This window comes from Salvelinus sp. IW2-2015, linkage group LG22, assembly GCF_002910315.2.
Source record: "Salvelinus sp. IW2-2015 linkage group LG22, ASM291031v2, whole genome shotgun sequence".
Taxonomy (NCBI): Eukaryota; Metazoa; Chordata; class Actinopteri; order Salmoniformes; family Salmonidae; genus Salvelinus; species Salvelinus sp. IW2-2015.
This window is the reverse complement of record NC_036862.1, coordinates 16,591,494-16,606,541: the sequence shown is the minus strand read 5'-3', so window position 1 is coordinate 16,606,541 and position 15,048 is coordinate 16,591,494. Positions and strand designations below refer to the sequence as shown.

At 44.4% G+C, this 15,048-nt stretch overlaps 1 long non-coding RNA gene across 1 annotated transcript; it reads left to right on the top strand.

Moving 5' to 3' along the window:
* The first annotated feature begins 14,263 nt into the window (after window positions 1-14,263).
* On the top strand, window positions 14,264-14,762 carry LOC139022809 (uncharacterized). Its single transcript, XR_011473859.1, has 2 exons — window positions 14,264-14,491; window positions 14,594-14,762. It is a non-coding gene; the product is annotated as an uncharacterized lncRNA (long non-coding RNA).
* The last annotated feature ends 286 nt before the right edge of the window (window positions 14,763-15,048 follow it).

Here is a 15,048-nt window from a genome sequence, read left to right as displayed (position 1 = left end):
CCAAGTATAGTTCGTTTTGTTCTTGTTAAATAAACTTCAGTATGTCATTTCAACGCGCTGCACCTTGGTTCAATCCCTGCTCCTCCTCTTCGGATGAAGAGGAGGAGGAACGCCGTTACAATAACACTCTGCCTTTGAACCTAGGGTATACGAATTCCCTCATTAGAGACATAATATGTAATTGCTGCCGTATGTATGTACACTGAGTGTATAAAACATTAAGAACACTTGCTCTTTCCATGACATAGACTTACCAGGTGAATCCAGGTGAAAGCTATGATCCCTTATTGATATCACTTGTTAAATCCACTTCAATCAGTGTAGATGAAGGGGAGGATGCAGGTTAAAGAAGGATTTTTAAGCCTTGAGACAATTAAGACATGGATTGTGTATGTGTGCCATTCAGACGGTGAATGGGCAAGACAAAATATTTAAGTGCCTTTGAAAGGCAATGGTAGTAGGTGCCAGGCACACCGGTTTTTGTCAAGAACTGCAACACTGTGTATATCAAGAATGGTCCACCACCCAAAGGACATTCAGTCAACTTGATGTGGGAAGCATTGGAGTCAACATGGGCCAGCATCCCTGTGGAACGTTTTCGACACCTTGTAGAGTTCATGCCGCGACAAATTGAGCCTGTTCAAATAAAATTGCATTTGTCACATGTGCATACAACAGGTGTAAACCTTACCATAAAATTCTTACTTACAGGGCCCTTAACCAACAAGGCAGTTTTTAAAAAGTAAGTAAGAAAAATGTGCTAAATAAACKAAAGGAAAAATGTGACCCGGCGCCTCTTTTCAGTTTTTTTTTTATACATTGTATAAAAGTACAGACTCAGAGCTACAAAAAGGTATATCATACACTGCAGTTGAGGAACAATGGGAAAGTAATTCTGCTTTGAAAGCTGATTAACTTGTAACCCCACGTTTGAGAAAATGTCCTTTGAATGTTTTGGTACACCTACTGGAGAGCTCTTTTTTGTCTACACCCATTTAGCAACGTTTACACCCTCTTAAGCCTTTGCCCCACCCATCTCATTAAGGATTCACGTGAGGCCATGTGCTAAACAGAGTGAGTAAGGTAGTGTAGTTGACAATCAAAGATTAAGACTAAAAGTGGTGAAAATAGTAGCCTAAAATAAAATTAATCTAATCTTGGCCTATATCCTAATCTGACTTTGGTGCAGGTCATGTTGTTCTTCACATTACCGTCTCTGGTAAACACACACTATATCAAATAAAATTCAAGTTTATTTGTCACACGCACAGGATAGAGAAGTGAAATGGTTACTTGCATATTTGCATAGTAGCAGTATCAAAAATAGAAAGTGTCCAGATAAATATATTTTGTAAATATTGTATAATTATTAGATGATGCTCACCCAGACACACGTGTCTAAATTGATGGGTCATGTGAAAGAAATGCTATAACCACCCCCCAGCCACATCTAGCTAAGTGGATGGGTCACTATTGTCTAGACATGTACATATGTTCATGAAATACAATAGATGGCCGTAATCACCCACAGACACACCTGGCTAACTTTATGAATCATGTGAAAGAGAGGCTACAACCACCCCACAGCCATGTCTAGCTAAGTGGATGGGTCTCTACAGAAGGTGTAAACGGTACAGTGAAATGGTTACTAGCATATTTGTAAAGTAGCAATATCAAGATTGTACTGAGGTACAGTTCAGTCRACTGAAATAAATTCATTAGACCCTAATCTATGGATTTCACGTGACTGAGCAGGGGTACAGCCATGGGTGGGCCGTGGAGGGCATAGGCCAACCCCCTTGGGAGCCAGGCACACCCCACTGGGGATTGCCCAGCCAATCAGAATTTGTTTTTCCCCACAAAAGGGCTTTATTACAGACATAAATACTATTACAGCCACCCCCCAGACAATCTCGCAGGTGAAGAAGCCTGATGTTGAGGTCCTGGGCTAGCGTTGATACACGTACTGCCAAAACCTACAAAACGACATTGGAGGCAGCTTATAAACTCAGTCTTTCAAAGATAATTCGTAAAAATCCAAATAACTTCACAGATCTTCATTGTAAAGAGTTTAAACACTGTTTCCCATGCTTGTTCAATGAACCATAAACAATTCATGAACCTGTGGAACGGTCGTTAAGACACTAACAGCTTACAGACGGTAGGCAATTAAGGTCAGAGTTATGAAAACTTAGGACAATTAAGAGGCCTTTCTACTGACTCTGAAAAACACCAAAAGAAAGATGCCCAGTGTCCCTGCTCATCTGCGTGAACGTGCCTTAGGCATGCTGCAAGGAGGCATGAGGACTGCAGATGTGGCCAGGCGAATAATTTGCAATGTCCGTACTGCTGAGCACGCTAGACAGCGCTACAGGAGACAGGATGCACAGTAGTGTCATCTTCGCAGCTGGCAGACCAGTGTAACAACACCTGCACAGATCGCGTACTAACGCCGAACATCAACCCTGCGCGGACCAAGGTAAGGCGATAGGCAACAACAACTGCCCAGATACACCAGGAATGCACAATCCCTCCATCAGTGCTCAGACTGTCCGCAATAGGCTGAGAGAGGCTGGGACTGAGGGCTTGTAGGCCTGTTGAAGGCAGGTCCCTGCACAGCTACGCCCAAAGATGACGTAGAACAGTGCAGACGTTGGTTGTCGTGTCCTCTCGTTACTTTTTGTATTTTTCATCGTTTGTATATTTTCAATTTTTTTTCAATCTCTTTTCATTTTTTAAATTAAATCATACCTTCCGGTAACCCGCCTCACTCCAATGTGACACAGATCTGGCAATTTTTTTTAGCCTTTATAGCCAAAACTTTCATCAGAAGCTAACCTCAGAGCTAACCAGCTAATTAGCTACTAGCTATTAGTCATTGTAGCCACTGCCCTCTGCCACTACCCTCTGCACAGGCACCAGCCGTTTTTTAGCCTGGATAATACCTGCCAGCCTCAGACAGTTTTTCTCCACTACAACACCAGATTCCTGCCGTAAACCCTGGACTATTACTCCTGATCATCACACTAGCTAGCTGCCACAATGGTCATTGCAGGCAATCGCAACGCTGTGCGTTACAGGGAAAGACATCCTTCTCCCTCATGTGGTACCCTTCCTGCAGGCTCATCCTGACATGACCCTCCAGCCATGACCATGCCACCAGCCATACTGCTCCTTCTGTGCATGATTTCCTGCAAGACAGGAATGTCAGTGTTCTGCCATGGCCAGCGAAGAGCCCGGATCTCAATCCCATTGAGCACATCTGGGATCTGTTGAGCGAGGGTGAGGGCTAGGGCCATTCCCCCCAAAATGTCCGAGACCTGCAAGTGCCTTGGTGGAAAGAGGGGTAACATCTACAGCAAGAAACTGGCAAATCTGGTGCAGCGGTACTTAATGCAGCTGGTGGCCAACACAGATTACTGACTGTTACTTTTGATTTGACCCCCCCCCCCCCCCCCTTTGTTAAGGGACACATTATTCAATTTCTGTTAGTCACATGTCTGTGGAACTTGTTCAGTTTATGTCTCAGTTGTTGAATCTTGATATGTTCATACAAATATTTACACATGTTAAGTTTGCTGAAAATAAACGCAGTTGACAGTGAGAGGACGTATCTTTTTCTGCTTAGTTTAGTAGAGAAATTAACATTCAATTCTCTTGCAACAGCTCTGGTGGGCATTCATTTTAGAGTGGCCTTTTGTTGTCCCCAACACAAGGTACATCTGTGTAATGATCATGCTGTTTAATCAGCTCCTTGATATGGATTATTTTAGCAAAGGAATAATGCTTACTAACAGGGATGTAAAGAAATTTGTGTGCAAGATTTGAGAGAAATAAGCTTTTTGTGCGTATGGAAAATGTCTAGGCTTTTTTATTTCAACTCATGAAACATGGGACCAACACTTTACATGTTGTATTTGTATTTGTCACTCCTACTCCCTCCGGCGTTCGACGTCACCGGTCTACCAACCACCAGCACTGGCAACTATGATTACGCACACATTCTGCCTTTGAACCTAGGCTATAAGAATTCCCTCATTAGAGAAATAACATGTAATTGCTGCCGTATGTATGTACACTGACTGTACAAAACATTAAGAACACCTGCTCTTTCCATGACATAGACTTACCAGGTGAATCCAGGTGAAAGCTATGATCCCTTATTGATGTCACTTGTTATCTTGGCAAAGGATAAATGTTTACTAACAGGGATGTAAACACATTTGTGTACATGATTTGAGAGAAATAAGSTTTTTGTGCATATGGAACATTTCTGTGATTTTTTTATATCAGCTCATGAACCAGGGGACCAACACTTTTACATGTGTTTATATTTGTCAAGCCTACCTCTGCTCCCTCCAGTGCTCGACATCACCGGTCTACTAACCACCAGCCCTGGCAACTATTTTTACGCACACATGATTAGGTACATCTGCTCCCCATCATTACGCACACCTGGTCATCATTATCTTCGCGATTACTTCCCCTTTATTTAGCCCTCAGTAGACATCAGTCATTAGGTAGTATTGTTTTCTCTCATGTTATGTACAGCTCTCATGTTTTGTTCATGTGCAACTATTCATTATTAAACTCTGCGTATTACGTTACAATATTTTTGTTCAGTGTAGAAAGTGCCAATATAAACAAATACAAGATCAAGAAGTGTCAATGCCAGTAGAGAAAAAACAAAATAATATACAGTATGTACAAGAACAATATCAATAACGATATCAGTGATTCTGGTGGTGATAGATGAGGTWGTTATATGCTTACAGTCATGGGTAAAGTGGCTGAGCAGCAAGATAAAAAAATAAATAGTAGCAGCAACACATTGTGTGTGTGTTAGGAGAGAGTCATGTGAATGTGCATAGAGGCACTGCAGATAGTCTGGATGACTGGGAACTCGCCCCTGGTGATGAACCGGTCCATCCTCACTACGCATGAACATAGGAATCATTATTCGGAGAGACTGTTCCTGTCCTGTCCTTGACTTTGGTGCAGGCCACGTGATGTCCATGCCCTCTTCATCACAACTCCCTGATCTTCTCAAAAATATATGTTTGTCTAGTTGTGTCCAATCCAGGTGGTGCTTGTAAAGGCATCTATGGGAGGAAGGGTGTCAGCGTTGCACAGCAGCTAAAACCTGGTCCCAACCTGGTCAAACGCTCCTTGGCGACAACACCAGGCTCCAGAGCATCAAAGCTGTAAAACAGGAAAATAGACCAAAACATTTAGAAGACATTACATCAATTCACCTCCCAAGTTTAGATAAGAAGAACCTCATACAACGCAATGAAAATTATATTCACCTGAAGTGCTGGTACTGCTTGATCTGTAGCAGCGGCCTGAATTACTGAGTTAGGTGTTGTTGCCAGCCATAGCTTTCCACCAGCACTGTACCATCCTCCAGTCCAACCAGCTGTGGGATGTTGACCCCTGTCACATGGCTGTCCTTCACCATGCCAGCAATCTCTGACAAAGTGTTCACTCTGGTCTTTCTGAAGTGCTGCTTGATGAGGCCGAAGCACCAGTCGGGGGAAAACTTGGTGTGGACTGTGATCAGGAAGTGAAGGTCCAGACTGTGGTGGAGCTTGTGCATGGTACAGTATTAGCAATACGTACATCAATAGAAATACAAAGACCTGTGCAAGCAGAATGAAATGCGTCCTGATGTCTTTGCTTGCTGGTTCAGTAGGGCCTCCCCCAGGGACAAAAGCAGGTCTTGACAGGTGGTATTGCAGTCAGCAACCATTTTGTGGTTGACAGATCGCTAACTAGGAACATGCAGGAGATGCTGATCTTGCTTCTTCAGCTTAGCCGATTTAACAGCTTCTGGCAGATTGGCAGATCTGAAGATCTGATAGTTGTTCCTTTGGCACTGCCAGCACAAGGCTGTCCTCGACTTAGCACTTGAGATGTGGAGCAGCGATTTTCTCCACAGATTCCTGAAGACATGTACAGTGCATTCAGAAAGTATTCAGTCCCCTTCCCTTTTTCCACATTTTGTTACATTACAGCCTTAAAATGTAGGAAATAAATATTTTTCTTCATCAATCTACCCACAGTACCTCATAATGACAAAGCGAAAACAGGTTTAGAAATTTTTGCAAATGCATAAAACAATTTAAAACAGAAATACCTTATTTACATAAGAATTCAGACCCTTTGCTCTGATACTCGCAATTGAGCTCAGGTGCATCCTGTTTCCACTGATCATCCCTGAGATGTTTCTACAACCTGTGGTAAATTCAATTGATTGTACATGATTTAGAAAGGCAGCTACCTGTCTATATAAAGGTCCCACAGTTGACAGTGCATGTCAGAGCAAAAACCAAGCCACGAGGTTGAAGGAATTGGCYGTAGAGCTCTGAGACAGGATTGTGCTGAGGAACAGATCTGCGGAAGGGTACCAAAAAATGTCTGCCGCACTGAAGGTCCCCAAGAACACAGTGGCCTCCATCATTCTTAAATGGAAGAAGTTTGGAACCACCAAGACTCTTCCTAGAGCTGGTCGCCCGGCCAAACTGAGAGATTGAGGGAGAAGGGCCTTGATCAGGGAGGTGACCAAGAACCCGATGGTCACTCTGACAGAGCTCCAGAGTTCCTCTGTGGAGATGGGAGAACCTCCCAGAAGGACAACCATCTCTGCAGCACTCCACCAATCAGGCCTTTATGGTAGAGTGGCCAGACGGAAGCCACTCCTCAGTAAAAGGCAAATGACAGCCCACTTGGAGTTTGCCAAAAAGGACTATCAGACCATGAGAAACAAGATTCTCTGGTCTGATGAAACCAAGATTGAACTCTTTGGCCTGAATGCCAAGCGTCATGTCTGGAGGAAACCTGGCACCATCCCTACGGTGAAGCATGGTGGTGGCAGCATCATGCTGTGGGGATGTTTTTCAGCAGCAGGGACTGGGAGACTAGTCAGGATCGAGGGAAAGATGAACGGAGTAAAGTAGAGAGAGATCCTTGATGAAAATTCTGCACCAGAGCGCTCAAAACCTCAGACTGGGGAGAAGGTTCACCTTCCAACAGGACAATGACCCTAAGCACACAGCCAAAACAACGCAGGAGTAGCTTCAGGACAAGTCTCTGAATGTCCTTGAGTGGCCCAGAGCCAGAGCCCGGACTTGAACCTGATCGAACATCTCTGGAGAGACCTGAAAATAGCTATGCAACGACACTTCCCATCCTACTGGTCTGACTGGTCAAAGAGCTCTATTACCATGTTATCCAACTGGTCTGACTGAGCTGTATTACCATGTTATCCAACTGGTCTGACTGGTCAAAGAGCTCTATTACCATGTTATCCAACTGGTCTGACTGAGCTCTATTACCATGTTATCCAACTGGTCTGACTGGACTAAAAACTGCATTGTTAGTTAAAGGCTTGCAAGTAAGCATTTCGCGGTATGGTCAACAACAGTTGTATTCGGCGCATGTGTCAAAAAAATCGATTCGATTTGAAATAATGTGAGATCAATTAAAAGTAGTGCCAATCATGTTGGAGGTTAATTAAAATAATCAAACTTGTTGTTTATGCTTTACATACCAAGTGTTGCCATTGATTCCTTGTAGAGACGCCACACCGCTGCTTTTGTCACATGAGATGGCAGCAGCTTTCCACCGAAGGGTTTATGTCCTGGGTGGCATCCTGGTAATACTATTGCATTATCCTCTGCATAGTTATTGATAAAGTTCACAACTCGCTGAAAGTCCTCATTCTTCAGATGTAACCTGTGCTTGCTTGGGCCGGCTCTCTTTTTGATGAGGCATTAGACCATTCTTCTTGTATGACTTGTGGAGGAGAGTCAGGTGTGTTCTACTGATGCTGAAACTATGCCACTTTATGTTTATATACCCTACAGTACTCATCTCATATGTATATACTGTACTCTATACCATCTACTGCATCTTGCCTATGCCGTTCTGTACCATCACTCATTCATATATCTTTATGTACATATTCTTTATCCCTTTACACTTGTGTATATAAGGTAGTAGTTGTGGAATTGTTAGGTTAGATTACTCGTTGGTTATTACTGCATTGTCGGAACTAGAAGCACAAGCATTTCGCTACACTCACATTAACATCTGCTAACCATGTGTATGTGACAAATAAAATTTTATTCGATTTGATTTGATTTGAAAGACAAATTCCAGATAGAAATATGTTAGCATTATTAGATGAGGCTTACCCAGACACACTTCTCTAAATTGATGGGTCATGTGAAAGAGAGGCTATAACTACCCCCCAGCCACATCTAGCTAAGTGGATGGGTCTCTATTGTCTAGACCTGTTCAAATGTTCATGAAATACAATAGATGGCCTTAATCACCCCAAGACACACCTGGCTAACTTGATGGGTCATGTAATCATCTGGCAAAGTGGAGAATTTTGTTTAGACATGTAAATTAGCTAAACAATATAACCATAATCCCAACCTTATACAGTACTAGCAATATAAATTGATTGTCATAGCTAGCCGCCATGCATGAAATGCTGTATGAATCTGCAGGTTGCTAAAGCTAACCAACTAGGTTTGATGTTAGGCTAATGATAGCTAGCTATAACTAGCAATGCAAATTGATTTCTGAGATACAAATAATATTACCAACAGTAGACAGATCATACATGTAACATTAGCTAGCGAGCCAGCCAGCTAACATTAGCTAGCTAGCTAACAGTATGCTTTAACTTGCAATGAAAACAATTTTGACAAAACTAGAAAACGTCACTGATTTCAAAACTCTGTTGATCTCCGCTCCTTTTCCATCACTGTTATAAGAAGACTCTGCAATGTCTGGTTAAATGAAAATGTTTTTACCTAAATAAGGGATTTCCTCATCATCTAATTCATTTTTGGGATTTCCTCATCATCTTATTCATTTTCAGAATCAGAGAGAATCAGCATGGCACAATTGTCCTCCAGAAAGTAGTTCATCACAACTTTTTCCCACTGATAGCGCCTGCTAAATTCAGGGCAGCAATGTTGTTGAGAGCAGTAGCAACACTTTTGCAGTTCTCCATGATATATAAAAAAAAAAAAGCAGTGGTAGCAAGGATTATCTACACATACTGAGCAGCTCATGTTATAGACAGAAGCATGCTACATGGCAAACCAATCCAAACTCATCTCTCGGCATGTCCAGCCCATTCATTATATCAGTCAATCATGGCTACAGGGGAGGTTCCTGTCTTTTTCTGTGGCTAAACCCACTAGGCTTGTAATTTAACAATTGCAAATTTACAGATGGCATACAAGTTTGTAATTATGGTACATGAGAGTTCAATTGTTCCAGAATGCATTTCTGCCAAAAATTCTTTTTTTATAAAAAATATACAGTATTAGTCAAAGGTTTGGATACACCTACTAATTCAAGGGTTTTCTTTATTTTTACAATTTTCTACCTTGTAGAATAATAGTGAAGACATTAAATCTATGAAAAAACACATATGGAATCATGTAGTAACCTAACAAGTGTTAAACAAATCAAAATTGATTTGATATTCTTCAAAGTAGCCACCCTTTGCCTTGATGACAGCTTTGCACACTTGGTCTTCTCTCAACCAGCTTCACCTGGAATGCTTTTTCAACAGTCTTGAAGGAGTTCCCACATATGCTGAACACTTGTTGGCTGCTTTTCCTTCACTCTGTGGTCCAACTCATCCCAAACCATCTCAATTGGGTTGAGTTCAGGGGATTGTGAAGGCCAGGTCATCTGATGTAGCAATCCATCACTCTCCTTCTTGGTCAAATAGCCCTTGCACAGCCTGGAGGTGTGTTGAGTCATTGTCCTGTTGAAAAACAAATAATAGTCCACTAAGCGCAAACCAGATGGGATGGCATATCACTGCAGAATGCTGTGGTAGCCATGCTGGTTCAAAGTATGCTTTGAATTCTAAATAAAATCACAGACAGTGTCACCAGCAAAACACCCCCACACCATCACACCTTCTCCTCCATGCTTCATGGTGGGAACCACAAATGTGGAGATCATCCGTTCACCGACTCTGCGTCTCACAAAGACACGGCGGTTGGAACCAAAGTACAGCATCAGACCAAAGTACAGTTTTCCACCGGTCTAATGTCCATTGCTCGTGGTTCTTGGCCCAAGCAAGTCTCTTCTTCTTATTAGTGTCCTTTAGTAGTGGTTTCTTTGCAGCAATTCAACCATGAAGGCCTGATTCATGCAGTCTCCTCTGAACAGTTGATGTTGAGATGTCTCTGTTACTTGAACTCTGTGAAGCATTTATTTGGGCTGTAATTTCTGAGGTGCAGTTAACTGTAATTAACCTATCCTCTGCAGCAGAGGTAACTTTGTGTCTTCCTCTCCTGTGGTGGTCCTCATGGGAGCCAGTATCATTATAGCGCTTGATGGTTTTTGCGACTGCACTTGAAGAAACTTTCAAAGTTTTTGAAATGTTCCGTATTGACTGTCCTTCATGTCTTAAACTAATGATGGACTGTCGTTTCTCTTTGCTTATTTGAGCTGTTATTGTCATAATATGAAATTGGTATTTTACCAAATAGGGCTATCTTCTGTATACCACCCCTACCTATTTTCTAAATGTAATCCGTTACAGTTACTAGTTACCTGTCCAAATTTGTAATCAGTTTTTGGATTACCCAAACTCAGTAACGTAATCTGATTACATTCAGTTTCTTTTAGTTTACTTTCCCCTTAAGAGGCATTAGAAGAAGACAAAAATGTATGTTACCAATTGAACGACATCTACTGCAGGATAAATCAATGCTAAAGTTTACATAGCTGGCCATATATGGATGTAACATTTTACTTTATGGGTCGGTAATGTAGGCTTCTTCTAACCCATCACTTTCTACTACATATGATAATACAATTAAATTCTATCAGAATTCCAGTCATTCCAATAAATGTTATACCCCTTGATCTTCAAGAATAGGACTTGGAAATATGGAAGTATAGATTAGCCATATTGTTTTACTGGAGCATAACCCCAAAACGAAGGACTTATTAGCCAGCCCTACTCTGTTGTTTATGATTTTGTTGTCATGGAGGACTGATTGGGCTCATTGTTTCGAGTTGAAAAATAAATGCTGTGCTCATGGAATGGCATTCTTTGAGCACTACTGAAAAGTACTATTTACATGTGTTAATGTAATGCCATAAGTTAATGCCATATGCTGCATTTGCTATAGGCCTATTGTTTACTTTTTTATTGGTGACATTTTGACATCTTGATAATATGCAGCTGTTTAAAAGGCAAATCCACAGATGAAACAATAACAAAACCGATGCCCCGCCTCTGTTTTGTTAAAAAGCTGAGCGATGGGCCTGGAGGAATGTAACCACTCTCAGATTAATAGACAGACCTACGGATGCGAGGCCTGACCATCCATGATATCAAAATTATTGTTTTAGAAAAACAAGCTTATATTTTGGGTTCTCATGGAGTGCAAACATTGATGTACCAACTACAGAATGCTAGTTGGACTCGGGAGAGGCGAAGGTCGAGAGCCATGCGTCCTCCGAAACACAACCCAACCAAGCCACACTGCTTCTTGACACAATGCACATCCAACCCGGAAGCCAGCCACACCATTGTGTTGGAGGAAACACCGGTCAGCGTGCACTGCACCCGGCCCGCCACAGGAGTCACTAGTGCGCGATGAGACAAGGATATCCCTGCAAGCCAAATCCTCCCTAACCTGGACGACGCTGGGCCAATTGTGCGCCGCCCCATGGGCCTCCCGGTCGCGGCCGGCTGCGACAGCGCCTGGGCTCGAACCCAGAATCTCTGGTGGCACAGCTAGCACTGCGATGTAGTGCCTTAGACCACTGCACCACCTGGGAGGCATACGTTCTTCATGTCAGACAAGTCCTTCAGCGCCTCCTGGAGAACCAATTGTTTGTGAAAGCCAAGACGTGTGAGTTCTACCGCTCTACAATTTCCTTTCTGGGATATGTCATCGCTGATGTAAATGTCCAAATGGATCCTGAAAAAGTGAAAGCAGTGGTAGGTTGGCCTCAACCTACATCCAGGGTGCAGTTACAAAAATGTCTAGGGTTCGCTAACTTCTACCGCCGTTTCATTCGGGGCTACAGAACCCTGGCGGCCCCCTCTCTGCACTCACCTCTCCCAAAGTACCATTCACATGGTCTCCAGTTGTTGCCTTCGTGGACCTGAAGCAGCGGTTCACCACAGCACCCATCCGGATCCGTCCCGTCAATTTGTGGTAGAGGTTGATGCTTCTGATGTTGGAGTGAGGGCCAACCTGTCCCAGCTACCTGCCCAGGACCAAAAGCTCCATCCCTGTGCCTTCCTGTACCATCATCTCCACCCTGCAGAGGAACTACGACATTGGCAACCGAGAACTCCTGGCGGTAAAGATGGCGCTGGAAGAGTGGAGGCACTGGCTGGAAGGAGCAGAACAGCCATTCTTGGTTTGGACCGACCATAAGAATTTGGAATATCGCCGTACAGCCAAGCGCCTTAACTCGAGGCAGGCCCGTAGTGGATCGGTTCTCCAAGGCCGCCCATTTCATCCATCTCCCCAAACCACCCTCTACCAAGGAGACGGCCCAGCTTATGGGGCAGCACGTCTTCCGGATCCATGGACTCCCGGTGGACATGGTCTCCGACCGGGGTCCTCAGTTCTTGGCTCAGTTCTGGAAGGCGTTCTGCACCCTTATTGGGTCGTCGGCCAGCCTGTCCTCCGGATTCCATCCCCAATCCAACGGCCAGTCGGAGCAAGCTAACCAGGACCTGGAAACCACCCTAAGATGCCTGGTCTTAACCAACCCCACTACCTGGAGCCAACAACTGGTCTGGGTGGAGTATGCCCAGAACATCCTTCCCTGTTCAGCCGCGGGACTCTCCCCTTTTGAGTGCTCTATGAGGTAGCAGCCTCYGCTCTTCCCAGAACAAGAGCAGAAGGTTAACGTACCCTCTGCCCAGATGTTTGTCCGCCGCTGTCGATGTACCTGGAGAAGAGCTCGGGCAGCACTTCTCAAGACCATCTCCAGGTATCGTCGACAAGCGGACCGCCGCCGGACTCCAGCTCCCGCTACCGCATTGGGCAGAGGGTATGGCTTTCCACACGGGACTTGCCCCTTCAGGTGGAGTCCCGCAAACTGTCCCCCCATTTCATTGGCCCTTTTCCCACCTCTAGAGTCCTTAGTTCCACTGCTGTCCGTCTTTTTGTTACCCCGTACCCTCCGTATTCACCCAACTTTCCATGTGATTAAGCCCCTGTCTCACAGCCCTTTGTCTTCTATCTCCAGAAACACCTCTCCTCCCTGTGTCATTGACAGCCATCCGGCCTACACAGTGAAACGACTCCTGGGTGTTCAACCACGGGGCAGGGGTTTCCAGTACCTGATTGACTGGGAGGGTTACGGCCCAGAGGAGAGGCGCTGGGTTCCCGCTAGAGACATCCTGGATCCAGCACTCATCGCCGACTTCCACCGCTGACACCCCGGTCAACCAGGTATGCTTCAAAGTAGGATGCCAGGTGGCGCCCCTAGGAGGGGGTACTGTCAAGCCCTGGTCTGTTGTACCTGTGCTTGTCTCCACCCCCCTCCAGGTGTCGCTTATTATCCCCGGTGTATTTATCCCTGTGTTTCCTGTCTCTCTGTGCCAGTTCGTCTTGTTTTGCCAAGTCAACCAGCATTTTTCCTAGATCCTATTTTTCCCGGTCTGTTTTTTTCAAGCCCTCCTGGTTTTGACCCTTGCCTGTCCTGACTCCGATCCCGCATGCCTGCGCTTGATGATGGTGACAGGTGTGCAGGATAATCAGCAGCCCGATGACCTAGAGGCCAGAGAGGGAGTATACATGACAGTACCCCCTCCCCGACGCGCGGCTTCAGCCACAGTACTCCGACAAAGGGGACGAACCCGGGGATCAGGAGCGGACAGGTCACTCCTGCTGAGCCGGCTGGGGCGCGGGGACCTGTAGAGCCGGCTGGGGCGCGGGGACCTGTAGAGCCGGCTGGGGCGCGGGGACCTGTCGAGCCGGCTGGGGCGCGGGGACGTGTCGACACTCCCTGATGCTTCCCTTGGGTGAGGTACAAAACATTTAAATTTAATCATTTTTATATTCAGGCTGTAACACAACACAATGTGTAAAGAGTAAAGGGGTGTGAATACCTTCTGAAGGGACTGTACTTATGTATAATTTTCATTGCTAATTATTAAAAATTAAATGGGGAATGTGTTATTCAATACCATGACCAAATCATCCCAGCTTTGATATTTATCCCCTCTATTTGTCACGAATCCCGCTTCCTGAGTCTGTTTTTGCCTGTGTTCTGTCCTGGAGTGTTTTTTCCGGTGTCCTGGAACGCACCCTGTCTGGTTGCCGGGCGACGTAGCTAGTTGGAGGATCTCTGAGTACCCGCACCTGTATCCCATCAGCTATCTGCACACCTGGTCCTGATCATCACCCCTCCACTTCATAAGCGCTGACCTGACATCCATTCCCTGCCGGATCGTTAGCCATGAACAGTATGTTGTGCCAGCGTATCAGCCTCCAGTTTGATAGAGTTTGTTTTGTTGTTTTGTACGTATTGCTTGCCTTGAACTTACCTCTGTTTTTTCTGTCTACAGTCATTCACCCGGAACACTCATCCCATCCCTACCTGGTCGTCGGTGACTTCAGTTACTTCCTTGGATCTGCTTACTCAATTCCATCAACTCACCTCCGCTGCCCGCTCCGCTACTTTGATTTTTCTATCACTACATTTAAACTTGTAAATAAATACTCACCTTCGTCTTACTCTCCTTGTCCTGGTCTGTTTCTGGGTTCTACTTTAGAGTACCGTGACACTATTAAGGATTAAAGGGGGAATGTGTTAATAACTTTCAACACCATTTATCTTGGGGCTGGGTTTTGCATTAACTAAGACCATGACCAAATCATCCCAGCTTTGATGTTTTTTTGTTTTCTTTACTTTTGAATTCAAGATGAAGGGATGTGGTTGTTGGCCTACAGTTGGTAATATTAGTCCTACAATTGGTTATAGCTCATGACAAAAAATATCCAAAATCAATGGCCCAAAAGT